The following is an 18,424-nucleotide window of genomic DNA, read 5'->3' as shown; positions in this document are numbered from 1 at the left end:
TTACTTAGAGAGAAACTTTGGGTGCGTTCTCGGTACAACGGGGGGAACGGGGTGGGAGGGGTGAGGACAGGAGGAGGGGGATAGCCGTGTAATTTCTCTCGTGGAGAAGAAAGAAAAAAAAAGGGCAAGAAAATCGTTGAAAAGGGGCGATCGCACGAATTCGAAATCGTATCACGTCGAGAAATGACAAAACTTCGGGCGTTGGGATACTTTGAAACGAATCAGATTCGTGGAATGCGAATATTGCATTAGAAGGCATTCGACGATGCAACGCCGTGTGATACTCGGAGCGATCTTCTCGAAAACGTTCAAAACGTTCGTGGATGCTGGTGGTGCTAGTGCTGTCTCTCTATAGAATGCAAAACGAGAGTCGATTCGAGCGATTCCTACGTATGTACGTAACTACGTACGTAACTACGTACACCTTCTCTGCTTCGGAAACAGTGTCATCGAATATTTACTGGGACAAACCATGTTTCCGATTCTCTCTCTCTCTCTCTTAGTCTCTTGCTCTCTCTTTCCCTCCTTGTTCTATTTAAATACATCGAATTTCCTAATCGAGACGATTCTCTTATATCTCAATTATTCCTGGATGCTATAAAGCTTCAGGTTTGTGTGTGTGTGTGTGTGAGTGAGTGAGATATGTATATTATATATATGATCCTTAAGTTAATGTAGTATGAACAATTATTATTATTGTCTTTAATGTACGACGGTTGAATAAAAGTATAAAGCAGAGATTAATCAATTATTTAATTAATTAATTAATTAATTAGTTTAATAGTGTGATGAGACGCGAACAGTTTCTAGACGATATTATTAAAAATCAATGATTTTTTTTTCTCTCTCTTTTCTGGGAACATTCTTTCTTCTTTTCTTTTTTTGGAGAGAGCAGGAGCTTATAGTTTTACAATTTCATAAAGATAAGTTGGTTTAAATGGGGTCACGAGAAAAAGGAAAAAAAGTAAGCCTCTATTATGAAACGTGGATAATCGATGTGAATATAGAGTGATACTGACTAAAAAAAAAGAAAAAGGAAAAAGAAAAAAAAAGAAGAAATCACTGTTACATCGTTTAATCGATATTTCTCCTATATTTCTCTTATTCCCCAATAATTGGTGAATCCGTGAATTATTTCCGAAAGAAAAATTCTTTAATGATTGGTCACCATGAATACATCATGAAGCATTTAAAATTATCGTTCGTTATCGGCTTCTTCTTTTACTACTTGACTGATACAAACTACTGTCTCTTTGTGTGTATTTAATAGATATTTTCATTTTTTACAAGAGAAAGAGAGGGAGAGACAAAAAGACAGACTATTTAGTCACTTTTTGAGATAAACGATGATCGAGGACGATCAGGAGAATAACGAAACGAAAAAAAAAATAGATAAAAAGAATTAAAAAAAAAAAATATTAGATAAATAAAATAAAAAAGAAAAAAAAGCAAGCGAACACTTTTCCTCTAACGAGATGTGTCTCGTTGTTCTAAACTCTCGTCAAAGAGCCACTAACCGAGTGCACAAAGACATACAGAACCACCATAGCACACACCGTTGAAAGATATTACGATATATATTTTTCTCGTCGTTCGATGTAAAAACATAGAAGAGTTAGATGCAAGAGAGAGAGAGAGAGAGAGAGAGAGAGAGAGAGAGAGAGAGAGAGAGAAATCGGGCGATGTGTGTCGGGATACATTCTTGCGATGTGTCCGTCCTGTTTTTTTACGTGTATATGTGAGTAACTGTATATGTATATGTATATGTGACGAATAAGTAGTAACTGCAGGGACGTCGAGTAGTATTATATTTTGAACGATGGTTTATCGTTATGAAAATTGCACAAAACATTCTCCAGTCATTCTCGTATCTTCTATCTACTATCCAACATCTACTCTTTTCTACTTCTTCTCCTACTTCTTCTTTTTTATTATTATCATTCTTTTTCTTTTTCTTCTTCTTCTTCTCTTCTTCTTTTCTTCTTCTTTTTCTTTCTAGTTTTCTTTTTGTTCCTTTTTATAAATACAGATGATAAAGTCTTTTTTCGTAATCGTACAAACGTAACAAACTCGATCGAGAGAATCGAGAGGGATGAATTAAACGAACGGATTTTTTTCTTTTTTTTTTTTTTTTCTTTCTTTATTTCATTTCTTTTTCTCTTTCATCTTAAACACGATATCTCTTGTTTTTTTGTAATTCGATCTAGTAACAAATACGAATTAATCAATTATAATACGAAGATTATTGTTTGATGATGCTGAAGATGATAGATCCGGCATTTTGATAGCACCATGATTAAAATCAGATTCGAAGGATAAATATATGAGATACATATAAAAATAATATCGTCTATCGATAGAAAAATAATTCGAAGGAAATTTCAAAGAGATCTGATTCGCGTGAGGAAAATGAAAAAGATTGGTGTATTGGTCGACGAATTATCATTAGAACTGATTGATCTATTACTTGAGATTTATAAATGTATGATAAATAAATAATAGTGGTAATAAAAATCAAGAACAATTGGTTTGCAATTGATGAATCTAAAGTCGATTGATAAATCGAACGAGATATAAAAGTAATATTGTCAATCGGTAGATATTTCGAAGATATCTAATTGAGTCGAATGAGATGATGGAAGAAAAAGAGAGAATTAAAAAAAAAGGAAAAGAAAAATCGATGTCACTTAGAAAAAGAGACGTTTCGTGAGATAACATGTTAGACATGGTGAACTGTTATACACTACCACCGAAGAGAGAGACAGAGAAAGAGACAGAGAGAGAGAGAGAGACAGAGAGAGAGAGAGAGAGAGAGAGAGAGACAGAGAGAGAGAGAGAGAGAGAGAGAGAGCCGTTTCCTGTCAGGAATATCACGCAAGATATTCCGAGCTTCCACGTAGGTTCTCTCGGCACGTAGCACGACCTCCTAGGATATAGCTTCGTAGACAACACACGTACGCGTTTACACGAGAACAAGGAAGTATATGGTAAAGGAGAGAGAGACAGAGAGAGAGGGAAAGAGAGCAAGAAAAATAAAAAAGGATTGTGAAGGCCGATAGGATAGGATACCCTCTCCCAAGATACTCGCATGCTCTGCTTATCCGCTTTCTTTCTGCAAGACAATTTTCACTCTCACACTTTGTGATTTAGCATCGAACGTGTTGGTCCACTGGTGAAAGAAGGTTCTATGCATATTTTATTAGAAAATGGAGAGAGAAAGATAAAGAGAGAAATATTACAAAATTATTATGCGAAATATAATGCAATGTGACTATATGAAAGTCATAGGCATTAGATATATTTTGAAGAATCGTAATGTGCGATACAATGAAATGTTATTATGAAAGTATTCAGTCATATGTATATATATATATATATTTTTTTTTAATTAATGTGTATAATATAGATATATATGTATAATATAGAATATCATACGATATAGATTTTTGTCGTTTTGATTTCTTCTCTCTTTTTTTCTTTTCTTTTTTTGCAATTTATATCACTTTTATAATTACTGACACATATGCATAGGCATTCAATTTCAACAAATGAACATATAATAAACTTTATTTAATTTATCTCTTTCTCTCTTTTTTTTTTTCTTTCTCTTTCTCTTTCTCTTTCTCTTTTCTCATATATTTCATCTAATAAAGCTGTCTTCGAATGTTTTCCGCATAGCATACGTTCTCTCTTTTTATTTCAAGTAGTTTCCACAACAGGCTAACATTACCACTACCACTACCACTACCACCACCATTACCACTACTACGCTACCACACTACCACTACTATTACAAGTCGTCCTTCGGAAAAATTCGCGAAATAAAATGTTTCTCGAGAATGGATGACACACTGGAGGATGCTTATCGTAAAACGTTTATTCGATTTTCTTTTCTTCTTCTGCCATAGACACTATCTTGTTTCTATGAAGCACGTAGTATACGAATGTGAGTTCTTGGAAGGTTCGATAATTAGAATCGATACTTGGGATTTTAATGTGCTCGTGTAGCAGCAGCAGCAGCAGCAGCAGCAGAACCAGCAGCAACAACGGAAATGGTAGCGGCATCAGTAATAACAGCTATCACGATTAAAAGTAGATAGCTTTCGATAAAAGAAAGAAAAAAAAAAAAAAAGAAAAAAAGAAGACGATTTACGACTACTTTCAGTGAATTACTGATCCGTGAAGTTAATTTTCTCAAACAATCTCGATCTATGCCAAAAAATAAATAAGGCTGATGCCAATGTTTTTGTATAAGTGATTTTTTTTTAAATTAATCGAACCTGAGTCTCTCCACGGTAATTTTTTTTTTTTTTCATTCTCTTTTTACACGACTCGCAATTACACATGGATTTCTTACCACGTTTTATTCACACAAACACACAAATACACGCGTTTTACTTACTTTTTACATGGTCGCAAAAACACATACGAATTAGTTCGCAGAAAAATGTCACGAAAGTCGCGCGTATCTTTTCTTTTTTCTTTTTCTTTTTTTTTTTTTTTTTATTCTAAATTCTTTTTTGCTCTCATTTTCCTCAACACATTAATTTTTCTCTTTCTTCGTTTATTAAATAAAATATTTTTAGAGAATGCATTTCTATATTTCAAATTAAATTTTTTACACTATTCGCGTTAATTCAACATACTTCTATATATATATACATATATATATACTTTTTGTAAATCATTTTTACACGACTCTTTCCTTTATTTTCTTTGTTTTTTTTTTTTTTGCACAGACAGATACGCATTCACCGCGTAGAGAAGAGACCCAGGTGTATTCTTTCTCGTGTTTTCAAGTCTGGCTTATAGTTTTGCAATCTGAATGAGAAAGAAAGAGAGAGAGAGAGAGGGAGAGATAGGAAAAGGAAAAAGAAGAATCAATCTAGGGGGAAAAATGCGTATAATTAATCGTTACAATGGTTACAATGATCTAAGAACATTTGAGAGGGATCTAGGGATATTCGATCGATTTTCGAACGATAAAACTAAGCTCGAATTCGAGGAAAGGAATTGATCATATTTTTTTTCGAAAGCATTCGTTTGATGTAACAACGTAAACTTTGTCATCTTGTTTACTACCCTTTAGCTATGGTCTCGTAAAAGTAGATAGAGTGAGGAGAGGGAGGGGGAGGGGGAGTTGGAATTGGTCGTGGAACTATATCGTATCGCCCTGTAACTATTACATACTGTTCTGTTCGCGGAGTGTAACGTGAACGAAATTAGTACCTTTATCAGTGTATTTCGTTGCCTACGACCCCTATGCATTTGGGATTATCTGCGTTAGTATTATACATATGTATGTAGTAATGTAACATCGACGCGAAATCAGAGAGGTCTGTTGAACTATTCCGCAGCTAAAACACAGAGACACGGGTTCATTCGGCATCAATCAATTCGTTCGCCAGGCAATAAGTTCACTAGCAATCACCACTTTGATCGATTATCCATAAACAAACAGAAACAAAACTCACTAAACACGATAGGGTGTCCAATATTGCCAGATCTACGATCTCTTAATATCTCGTATCTGGAATAGACAGGTAGAAGAAGGCTCGTTGGTACGCCTAATTACCTAATCGTCTTGTATAATAATACGGATAAATTTTCAATTCAAACAATCCTTTTGAAATTCGTGTGATAATCGTCTCATACAAAGTTGTGTACTCGTTTAACAACGTGGTTTCGAATTCTTCAGATTTTTATCCCTTTTCCGATTTATATCGTACTTTTTTAATATACCTACGTATATACGTTAGGGGTCTGTTTTTGTTATGAATTATTTCGATCGGATGGAAAGAAATCTGTTTCTGTTTGTTTCGTCGGGTCCACGTTGTTTTTATAAAAATTTGAAGAATGATAGAAAGAAGAAGAAGAAGAAGAAAATAAAGCGAAGAATTTTAAACAATTTAAAAAAAAAACAAAACAACAAAAAATTCGGATGCAACCCTGGTTTCTTTTGAGATTAGATATCCGAGTCTCTCGCATAACGCGATTTATATAATGCGGCATTTCACTGTTGTACGGAATATTCGCGTTATATACGTCGGATATAGGAAAATGGTGGTAGTGGGAGGTGGTGGTGGGAAGGAGGAGGTAGAAGTTTACTTGTACTTTTATTTTATTTACCATACATATACAAAAACATAGAAAAATCGTAAAACGATCATAATTTCCAGACATTTCCATAACACGGTTCCAAACGTACGCGTTTACCTTCGAAGAAATAAAGAAAATAAGCGAGCGAGTATTCCCAGTGGGTTAACGCGTTAAAAAATGTGTTTCTACCCGACACAGGGTGACTCTGCTTAGATATTGTGGTGGGTAGTAGGTAAAGAGTTAAAAAGAAAAATGGCTTTGGAAAGTTAAAACGCAATATCGAGTCAACCTACGACTCGTCGTTTACCACGATACAATAAGACCAGCAATCTTTCGTTTTTCGTTTCGAGTGTGCTTTAGGAAACGAGCGAGAGGGATAGAGAAAGAGAGAGAGAGAGAGAGAGAGAGAGAGAGAGAGAGAGAGAGAGATAGGAGCTTTTGCTCGGGTAAAGTGGGAGTGGAGAAGGGGGAAATGATGGAGGGGAAAGGAAAAGCTCTGTATAGTTTAGAGGGGTTAAAAAAGCGGCCAGGCTCCTTTTCTCCTTGTTGTTTGTCATTAAAAAGTCCAATGGAACAATGCCGTGGCATAAAATTCGCTTGGCGAGCAGGTTCGGTCGTTAAATATTTATGAGAAGTACTCTGCTTCTTCTTCTTCTTCTTTTCTTTCTTTTTTTTCTTTCTCTCTCTGCTTCTTTTTTCTTTTTTTCCTCTGTTAAGCAGGACCAAAGCCAAAGTTTAACACCTATCGCGTGATGGGTATTTGTTGGGTGTCATGACCGGCACATCGTTTCGAGATACGACAGGGTTATTCGTCAGAAAAATGATAAGTAAGGTACTGTGACAATGGACGTTGTATGTGTGTGTGTGTGTGATGCTTCCTTTTTAAACTTCTGACAAGTTTCTTTTGGGCAATTTTTTGTATCTTCTTTTTTTACTCTTTGCAAATTGGAATTTTATAGATTGATCCATTTTTACTTCGTAAAGTGTATCTATCCGTAGATGTATATAGATATTTATTAGATTTTAACAAAAGCAAAGCGTTATTTTGTTTTAATACGAATTACTTGTTCGTTTGTATTAATTTGTACAATTAATTTCATGTAGGGAATATAGGCCCACATATTTACTGAAAACGAATATATATGTATATATATATATGAATAATACTACGAATATAAAGTGTTATTCTTTATTAACACGATTTACTTTTGATTCACGTAACAATTAATTTATACTATATAGATCTATATATAGTAAAGAAAAAGTATATATATATATATAAAAAACATATAAATGCATATGAATTAAATATCAATATAAAATATTAATTTGTATCGAAACGAATTTGTATAACAATTAACTTCGTATAAAATATAGGTTAAAACTTGAAAAAAAAAAGGAATATATATACACATACATATAGCACAGGCATGAATTAGTAAGAATATAAAGTGTTATTCCGTATTGAAACAAATTACTTTTCGATTCTCTCGTAATAGGTATTATTTTCTCGCGATTATACGTACCGATCGTGGAATCTCGTTTTATCGTATTATCCGGGTCAAAAGGGTCGATAAGAAGAAATGAAAGAAACGGTAAAGGGGGACGAAGAGGGTGGAGTGGAGATAGGGATGGAGGTAGGGATTGGGGGTGCGGTATAATGCGGTTCGTTTGAAACTCAGGATGAATATTAATGCATTTGCGGTTTGTTAGAAGAGTTCGATCGGCTTTACTCTTTCTTCTTTGCACACCCTCCGCCATCCTCTCTCTCTCTCTCTTTCTCTCTCTCTCTCTCTCTCTCTTTTTTTTTCTTTTTTTTTTTAATTTTATTTTCTTGTTCTTTTTCTTCAAGACTTTTATTCGCGAACGCGAGTAATTTAATTAATTCCAATTTATCACCCGAGATATACTCGAACGTCGTGGTCCTCGTCCTCGTCGTCCTCGTCCTCGTCGTTGTCGTCATCGTCGTCGTAGTAGTTCGTCGAACTGGTGGCCCTACTTAATTTTATATTCCTCGAAGAAAGATTTTCGAGTAATAGTAGTGGGCCTTCATCGAAGCACACTCCACTTAATGGGTTGCTGACTTGGTAATTGCCGGTAGAGTACTACGTAATTTAGTCGTCCGTAACAAAGAGAGGAGAATATATTACCCCCCTCACCACCCACTCCCTCTTTCTCTCTCTCTCTCTCTCTCTCTCTTTCTCTTTCTATCTATCTATCTATCTCTTTCTCTTCCATCCCCACTCCCTTCCTTACACCCGCACCCTTCTCTTTAAGTTAGGCCCTACTGCTCGAGTTTAATGGAAAGGCAAATAAGAAAAATAAGGCACGTTGGTTAATGGCTTCAGTTTACTCTATGAATACGAATGAACGTTACGTAGGAACACGCATCCAAATATTACCTACAAGTACTTATTTACATATAACCCTTCCTTCCTTCCTTCTCTTCCTTTTTTTCCTCTCTCTTCCTTCTCCTCTTCTTCTTGTTCTGCTTCTTTCTTCTGCTTCATCTTCTTCTTCTGCTGCTTCTGCTTTCTCTTCTGCTTGTTCTTCTTCTTTTTTTTCTTTTTCTTCTTCTTCTTCTTCCTCTCTTCGTTCTTGTTCTTGTTCTTTTTATCTTCCTCTTCTTCTCTTTTTGTCTCAAAAAATTTCTAATACCTAATGTAATCATGAATTTTCTTCATTTATTTCGACTAACCAAGAAAACGTTTCTAACGAAATATTTAAATCGAGTATCGTTTGTTTACGAAAGAACCTTCAGGTTCATCGATAATGATTAAATTCTAATAGAACGCGAATATGTAAGAGCGATAAATTGTAAACGCGGATTACATCGTTGAAATTATTATGATGTTAAACGTTATGGGGTTTCGAACGAACCAATGGGTTTCTATATTTGCTATTTTACACTAAATGTAATTAAGTTGAGTATCAAACAAACGGTTTGAATATTAGAGATTATTAGAATCGAAAACATGGCTTTTATTACCACTTCCGCGTATTTGCAACCCTCGTCCAGTATGTGTTGACTATTAATACATTTACGATGCATGGGACTGGATGGCTTTGCGCTAACGTCCCCTTAGTTAACCCTCGTCGTTTTTACAAAAATATTGTTTTCCTCTCGTAGCAACCCTTTTCTTATTTTTCTTTTCTTTTTTTTCCTTTCTTCTGTCAATCGTCCGCTCCTCCCCTCGTTTCATCCCATTTACTCTTAAATTGCATCTATTTTTATATCATTTTGACGAACGTTTGCACGATCTTTTCGTATTTCCTTTTTTCTTTTCTTTTCTTTTTCTCTTTTTTTTTGTTTTGTTTTTAACTCAAATTCTTTTAACTTCCTTAATAAATACCTATTGGAATAGTCAAATTTAAGATCTCGATCTAGCACGTGAAATTCGTTTTATACGGATTTCGTTGAAAGAAAAAAGAAGAAAAGAAAAGAGAAAAAATATATCCAAAAGAATAATAAAAAAAAAGAGAGATAAATAAAAGAGTGGAATTCTTGATACGCACGTATCTCGCACGTATGTCAGCATGATAAAAAGCCTTTCGGCAAGTACGCGCGAGACATATTAATTCGCGTGTGGCACGGTCTGGGTTCCTCCTCCCCATTTTGCATTTATTAACATTCGATCATTTATTCATGCGCGCGCGAGAGAAAGAGAGAGAGAAAGAGAAAGAAAGAGAGAGAGAGAGAAGGAAAGAGAAAGAGCTTTCACGCGCGCGAGTGCGCACAGACGCATGCACGCACAAACATACATACATAAATACATACATACCATCTACATTTTAAATAAACCGCCGAACGCGAGATCACACGATGGCGCTGCTAAAAACCTCTGGACTGTGTACCACGTGACACACTAGAACCGCCCATATCATGTTCCGCCATTTCTTTTCCTTATCTCGCGTTGACGTTATTTCGAATCTCGCGAAAGTTTTCAACTCGAATCACGAGCGTTCTACACGTTACAATTCCGCGTTACAATTTTTTCGTTTCTTTTTCGTTCCATTTTTTCTTTTTGTTCCCTTTTCTTTTTCTTTTTTTTTTTTTGTTTTTTGTTATATTTTTTTTTTCATTCTTATTTCGTTCATTCGACTAGACGTGTTATTTTCGCAACACCCGGTGCAAGAGCTTTTATGCATGGACCGATACGGCCCCAAGGGATTTCCGGTTTCGAAACCGGGTCGCAGCAAATTATTTCTTCCTTTTCGAATATGTATCTAGATATGTATATGCATATACGTATGTATGTGCGTGAGTGCGTACGTGTTTGTATCTGTAGAAGGGGTAGGGATAGGGATAGAGGAGGTGATGGGTGGGTGTAAGTATATGCATATTGGTATGTATGCACATAGTATATCCGTATTTTGCGCTTTCATTTTCGTCGCTTGACAGGACATGATTCGCCTTTTGGTTCTCTTCTACTCTAATTTTTTTTTCCTCTTTTTCTTTTTCTTTTTCTTTTTCTTCCTCTTTATTTTTTATTTTATTGTTTCCTATAATATAAGAGAGAAAATATTTGTGTTGTATGTATGTTTGTGTGAATAAAAATATCATATCTTCGTGTACGCGTATCGACGATATTATTCAGAAACGTTAATGGCCCTCGTCGAAATTATTTTCTAATGTCTTTTTTTTTTTTCCTTCTTTTAAGCTACTCTAAGAGAGAGAGAGAGAGAGAGAGAGAGAGAGAGAGAGAGAGAGAGAGAGAGAAAATTCACGATATCTGCTTACTCACGGAAAAGCTTTGCGGGTAGGGAAGGGTCGTACGAAATGGAGCGTGAAATAGTGTAAGAAGCGCACTCGATGAATCTATTTGAGGTTTTCCTCCTTTGCAAGAAAAAGCATGGAGACGTGAGAGCTACACGCTACTGTTCGTAATTCTTTTTCTTAACTCCGCCGAACGAAATCACTCGCTTCTAAAATAAAATATATATATATATATATATAAAAGTTTCGATATTTGTAAAAAAAAAATATATGTATGTAATTTATCAAGCGCGTATGGTGATTTATACAAATTTACAATTTTTTAAGCATGTGAATTTTTAAAACAAATCAATTATTCTAAAAACGTAATCGCATCTATGATCTCGACAAAATTTAAAGACTATTTGGTATAAAATTTCAAACAGAAAAAAAGAAAATGATTATTATAATACCCAACACGCTTATATAAATTTACGAACTTTGAATTGCAAGATAATAACGAAATCGTAACAACGTCTACAAAGAAACGAACAAACTTACAAAAGTATCCAACTATTCGTTTTACGATATATCTATAATATTTAGATTCATCGAGTGTCGAATTAACGTTTAAGGATTAACGAAAATAGATATGTACGAGATAAGCGATCTTTGCGTTATGCAGAAGTCATTTTCAACGACGTTGTTCAACGCTTATTTCGTATTTTGTTGCAATGGTGTGAGTACTCTAAGCCATCCTTTTTCTAGCCTATAGACCCTCTTTAGTCTCTACAACTACCCTTTCCTATTACCCTCTCTCTCTCTCTCTCTCTCTCTCTCTCTCTCTTTCTCTATCTATCTATTTCTTTCTCTCTTTAACCTCTCCCTCTCCCTCTCTCTTTCTCTCTCTGTTGTCTGGCGTTGCATGCTTTCGACTGTTCATTCGGAGTAATCCGGGTCTGACTGGACGAGAAATACACCGCCTCTTGAAAAGCGCAATGAATAACACCGTGCAGTTTCAGCTGGCTTCGCCCCGTTTAACATTCTGACCGGCCTGCTCTACGCTTCGGGGTCTATGACACTAATGAAAAAAAAAAAAAAAAAAAAAAAAAAAGACAGAGAGAGAGAGAGAGGGATGAAATGATAGAAGAAAAAAGAAAGAGGAAATAAAAGGGAGAAAGAGAGAGAGAGAATGTCCGTCGGGTTGGCCAGCTGCGGCACCGCAACGTTGTATTGTAATGTATTGTAATTAAAACGGTCGTTGGTATATGTAACTAGCACGGCGTCGAAACGAAACGAGTGAAAAATATGAATCCGATTTGAACTCACAAGCCTGGAAACAAACGGTATCTATGGAGGACTCAACAAAGTATCAAAACCCTACGAAAAGCTCTCGTACTTTTACACGACTTGTTGTTTGTTATTTATTATCTATCTTCTCTAAATTGCGATATATATTCGGTGCTCGGGTTATTATTATTTATCTATATGTTTTTACGTTTTGTTCATGCGTGTGGTTTTTTATTTCCTTCGTTCATTTTCTGTCTTTTTTTTTTTTCTTTCTTTCTTTCTTTCTTTCTATTTGTTTCTTTGTTTCATTTTATTTCGTTCAATTTTTATCTCTCCACTTGCGTTGTATTTTGTGCGTATTTGTTGATAAAATATTTGCGCGTCTCTAACTTTCAACGCTACTTTGGGTTACTTTGTTTCTTTTTCGACGATATGTTTGATTTGGTATAATATTTTTCATTTTTGCACTTATTCATACTTCTTTTTCTTTTTTGATAATTTATATATGCATATAGTATGATATATACTCGTGTTCGTAAATGATAGATACTTGTTAATTATTTCAGTAATATATAGAAAAAGTAAGTACTGCGGAAGTAAACGTTCCTGTCTGTTTTTTACTAAAGCGATGATTCACAAATTATTTATACTGTTGATTAAATTAATTAACATAATAATAATAATAATAATAATAATAATAATAATAATAATAATAATAATGTTACTTTTATTTATAAAGTCAACATCATTTAGTATAGGTATGCAGTAATTAAAAATTTTATTATTGTTAAAAAACAATTAACTGTGATTAATGATTTGACAAATATTTTATAACTTGAAATAATTTTTATTTCACAAAATTTTACGTGATATATCTCTAATTTGCTAGACTTGTTCAAAGAAATATGTTCTGATATGTATATGTATACATAAGCTTCACTTTCATATATATATATATACATAGATATATACATATATATATATGTATAAGTATAGTATATGAAAGCTTACTTTTCATTAGCGAAAAGATCTATCCCGTTTCAAAGAGTTTTGCTTCTCTTTTATCGGGAGTCTACGTGGAAGAACTCGTTATCGGTTATCGTTTTGCTGATTTTCTTTTTCTTTCTTTCTTTCTTTCTTTCTTTCTTTCTCTTTTTCTCTCCTTTTTCTTTCGTTCTTTCTTTATTTTTCGGAAATTAATTACTCAATAGAGGTTACGATACGAGAGACGAAAGCGTTTTAATCACGTAACTCATTTGACGATTGTTAAACTTGCGGTAGACAAAGGTTAATGAAAATTCATGTATATCTACGTATATACACATACACACACGTATATATATGATTCAAATTTGAAATAAAAAATATCATTGATTTGAATCATTGAACAAATTGCATATATATATATATGTATGTATATATATATATAGTTTTTCTTTTCTAAATAAATAATATATAAATAAATTCTGAAAATATAATTTTGTTCAAGAACAGATTTCGTTATTTCAAAGTTCAATCCTGAATTTTAGCATTAAATTTGTATCGTTACGAACGTTCAAAAATGCGAAGTTCGTAACGATGGACAATAACCATGCAATTTGTACGATGCATCAAAATGCATACGGGCTTGTTAAATTTTTATACGCACACACAAATATATATATATACATATATATTTGTTTGAATTTCATTGATTTTTCACAAAAAGTACATTTGTAATTCGATGTGTCGCGTCATTGTATACATTATTATATTACATTAAAAGAGCCAAGGGATTGTGAAAGAGGGATTGGGATCTATAACGAATAAATATCAATGCAAATATCGATCGATTGTTTTTGTCTATGTCTCATAAAAAAAAAAAGAGAGAGAGAAAAAGAGATAGATAGATAGATAGATAAATAGATAGATAGATAGAAAAAAAAGAACAAAATAATCAAAATTCGATAAATTTCGAATTGTAATAATTAATTAAGAAGCTATCTTGTTAATTACTTATTAATAACTTTTATATATACATATATATATAACATATACACACACACACACACATATATTATATATATAGCGTTAGATCGTTCTTAGTTCATTTAATAATATTCATGAAAGTCTTCTTGGGTGTGTGGTAAACGTCATTTTTATCGTGGCGATCGTTTAATCTCGTACGATATACATAATTATATGCAAAGATAGTCGGTCCGCGTGCCGACACATAATTCGTTCAGATAAATAACTTCGTTCGTTTAACGTTAAAAACTTTAGTCAGAAAGTTATATCTCGGTTATTGCTTATGTAAAGGAGTCGAAAGAGGAAGATGGGAAGAAGGAAAAAAAAAGAAATATGAAATAACAAAAGTAAGTAAATAGATACGTCGAGAACTTCTCAAGAATTATTTTTATGTGATGCGAAATCCGAAAAGGGAAAAGAAGCGAAAAAAAAATTGAAAAAAGAAAATTGAGGAGGAAAAAAACGAAAGGATAAAAGGATATCTGTTCTTTGCTTCGGAGATTATTTTTTTTTCTTTTCTTTTCTTTTCTTTTTTTTAATTTTTTATTCCCTTTCTCTCTTTTTTTTTCTTTTTTTTTTTTTACAGGTCATCAGTACTTACAAACATATTCATGGGATAAGGAGTGACGTATCATTTCGAAATAATATTTTAATAGGATTGGAAATAATAACTACGTTTGAACGATATTTGGAAAAGTGTATGTTATTGGTATATGTTTTATTAAAAAGAAAAAAAAAAAAAGGAAGAAAAATTAAAGCTTGTACGGTTTATTTTTTCTTTTTTTATTCGAATCATTCACGCCACGTTTACGATGTCTCTTTATTCGTTTATTTATCGGTATATATTTTATTGAAGATAAAATAAATAAATAAATAAATAATAAAATTGTATAGCTTATTATACGTTTTCTTCTTTTTTTTTTTCTTTTCTTTTCTTTTTCGATTCGAATTATTTACACTACGTTTACGAGATATCCCTTTATATTTAAAGGGGACAGCTGAGTGCAAAGGATTAAATAATAATCGGACGTGCTCGTTCGATACGATGTGAATCGAAGCTATATAACGAGTTCGATAATGAACAAAGGAGGAAGGGAAAAATGAAAAAAAAATGGAGAAAAAATTCAGAGAAAAAGCTTTGAAATCAATTAAATAAGATTATTTAATCGATATTAAGAATAAAGATAGAGATAGACAAAAAAACACGGAGAGAGAGAGAGAGAAAGTTATTCGTTAAGAATAATTATAAAAATGCAAGAATCTTTTTGGAAAAAGAAAAAAATAGGAGGAAAAAAGAAAGATCAGATTATTTTCTTTTTTTCATCAAGAAAATAAAAAGGGTTTCGTTTGTACATAACGATGTATGTACATAATGTACATAACACATAATCTCTCTCTCTCTCTCTCTCTCTCTCTCTCTCTCTTTACTATTACTATCTTTTTATAAATAAACGGTGCCATTGATATCACGGGATATGTATAATATCAGAGTAATCTACATAATCATACGGCACACATGCACATGCACATGCACATGTAATTACAGATGCACGTGTATACGTACTAACAGGCATATAGACCGGTAATAAATAAAATATGATACATCTGTGAAATTGTTCATCCATTTATCATATCGATTCGTTATTTTGTTTCATCCCTTGATCGATCCTCCCCTATTTAAGTTTTTTTTCTCTCTTTTTCTCTCTCTTTTTTTTTTTTTTTGATAAAGCGGAAGGATACATCGTTTGTAGAATTAATTTCATTAGTATTATTCCGTAGATAATTTTATTTTTAATAATATTTAACTGATAGTTTTTAGCAATTCTTTTTTCTCTTTTTCGTTTTCTTTCATTTTCTTTCTTTCCTTTGTTTCTTTTTCGATAAAAGTTATTATATTTACGAAATATTCCAACTTTATCAATGATTACAACTTCAATGGAGAAAGATGTAAGTAAGTACTTTGTTAAGGAACGTTTCCTTCTCCCCTTTGATGGAGTCAAACGGTATATAAGTTAAGAGACAAAAAAATAAAGTATCATTTATTTTCTCTCTCTCTCAATCTCAATCTCAATCTCATTCACGTTTTCGTTCTCGTTTGTACGTCTTTGTCAAGTAATTTATCAAAGAATTCTAACGATATAACTCGACAAAACCACCCTACAATTTGTTCCGACAAAGAGAAAAAGAGAGAAAGAGAGAGAGAAAGGGAAAGGAAGAAGAAAAGGAGGAAGAAAATAAGGAAGAGAAGAAAAAAAAAGAAAAGAAAAGAAAAGAAAAGAAACGAAACAAAAAGTAGGCAAGCAAAAAGGTTTGCCACAGAAAGGGAAGGTGAAGGTGGAAGAAAAAAAAATGGACGCGAATCATTGGACTCTCCTAGCATCAGCAATCGCAATAGTAATAGTACTAGTAGTATTGGTAGTAATACTAATAGTAGTAGTAGTAGTAGTAGTACTAGTAGTAGTAGTAATAGCAAGAAGCACTAGCAGTACCAGTATCACCAGGCACTAGTACCAGCAGCACCAGCACCAGCACTAGCACCAATAGCAATAGCAAGCAGCAGCAGCAGCAGCAGCAGTTCGCGTTTTTCCCCTTTTCCAAGCTACGGCAATTCTTTTCCTTTTATTTCGTCGAGGCTCGACCGAACGAACGAACGAACGAACGAGCCGTTGCAACGGTACGACGGCCACGTAGAAATAAATGCGACGATCGCGCGGTATAAGCGGCCCACAAATCACGCTCGTCCTCGTTTGCTCGCGTTTTCAACGGCCTTCTTCTACTCTCTCTCTCTCTCTCTCTCTATCTATCTATCTATCTATCTATCTATCCATGTATCTATCTATCTATCTATCTATCTCTCGTTGTATCGAGAAAGTTCATGGTGGAAAAGAAAAAAATGAGAGACATATACAGAGAAAGAGAGAGAGAACATGAGTGTGGGCAGAAAAAGGGTAAAAGAAAATCCGGGTTGTTTTCAAAGGAAGAACGATTACGTGGACCGTTTCGATCGGATGCCTCTCAATATCTCTTAGTTCGCCATTTCGAAGAGATTTTCCGCCGCGAGAATTTCGACGCTCTTCTCCCTGGTTAATCTTTCACACATACACATTACACATATACACGCTGTTCCTCTCTCTTTCTTTTTCCATCTCTTTTTTTTCTCTCTCTCTCTCTCTCTTTTTCTCTCGATCGTTCGTTCGTTCTTTCGTTCGTTCGTTCGTTCGTTTTCCCTATGTATCGAGATTCGATACTCTAACGATTTTTAACGCTTTCTCGATTCATTTTCAATTCTTTATTTTTATCGCACATATCCCACGTTACAAAATCTTCCCTAATACATCCCTTTCTCTCTCGGACAATATCCAACGATATAAAGATTTCATTTTGAAGGACTATTTGAAAGACAAAATAATCTACGAATGCTATTACATCTCTAAAGCTAAATCATGCTATTGTTACATCGTCCGAAGCTCGTCGAGTTGTATAATAAATTGTGTGATTTGTCTCTTTAATCGTTAATAATAGTATACAACGGGTTGATGCTTCAATACGGAATAGAGATAAAAATAGAGGTAAACAAAGCGCGCGTATAAAATCTTTTTTGAACTTTTATGTACCTACTTTCGTACACACTCGTACGTTTGATGATGTACGATAACGAAACTATCATGCGTTGACAAAATAAATAATCAAAGAGATAGTAAAAGAATGTGTATTGAACGATATGATTTATCTTTAGATCGATCAGATTATTGGTACGGAGAAGGTAAATAATTTTTAAGTAAGATCTTGTAAAATCTGAGTGAACTCGCGTAATGTGAAACTTCAATAAAAAATTTATGAAGAGTCAGTCGTCGTCGTCGTCGTCGTCGTCCTCGTGGGCACGTTTCCGACGTTTTTGAAACGATTGATTTTTACGATCGCATAGAGCTAGTTTGCTCTTGCTTGTCGTCGATCGCAGACACATAAATCTTTGCCTCTTACATTAAGAGACTATTATTTACAAATGGCATGCGGTATATAAATCTACGAAAACGTAATAATTTTATTTAATGAAATTGTTTGAATCGTGTGACAAAAAGAAAGTTAATTTTTGTTCAATCGTAATAATGTTCTTCTTTATTTATTTATTTTTTTATCATTATTATTTTTTTTTTAATTTCTATAAACTATACAAATATTTTTCCAATCCGATTGTTATATTATACGATTATGAAATATTTCTTTAATTAACAATAATTTGTTGTTTCTAATCCCGACTAATATCATATAGCGCTACGATCTAATTCCATTCGATTGTAGGAAACATAGAGTGCTATAAGATCGTCGATGAAA

General features: G+C 33.6%; 1 protein-coding gene across 2 annotated transcripts in view; it reads right to left on the bottom strand.

The window, feature by feature from the left end:
• The window catches only part of LOC127066163 (putative uncharacterized protein DDB_G0277255), a 295,758-nt gene that overhangs the window by 269,863 nt on the left and 7,471 nt on the right, over positions 1–18,424 (bottom strand). The window lies entirely within an intron of this gene.

Source organism: Vespula vulgaris, chromosome 9 (assembly GCF_905475345.1).
Source record: "Vespula vulgaris chromosome 9, iyVesVulg1.1, whole genome shotgun sequence".
NCBI lineage: Eukaryota > Metazoa > Arthropoda > Insecta > Hymenoptera > Vespidae > Vespula > Vespula vulgaris.
Note: the sequence above shows the minus strand (reverse complement) of the source record. Positions and strands in the feature narration are given on the sequence as shown.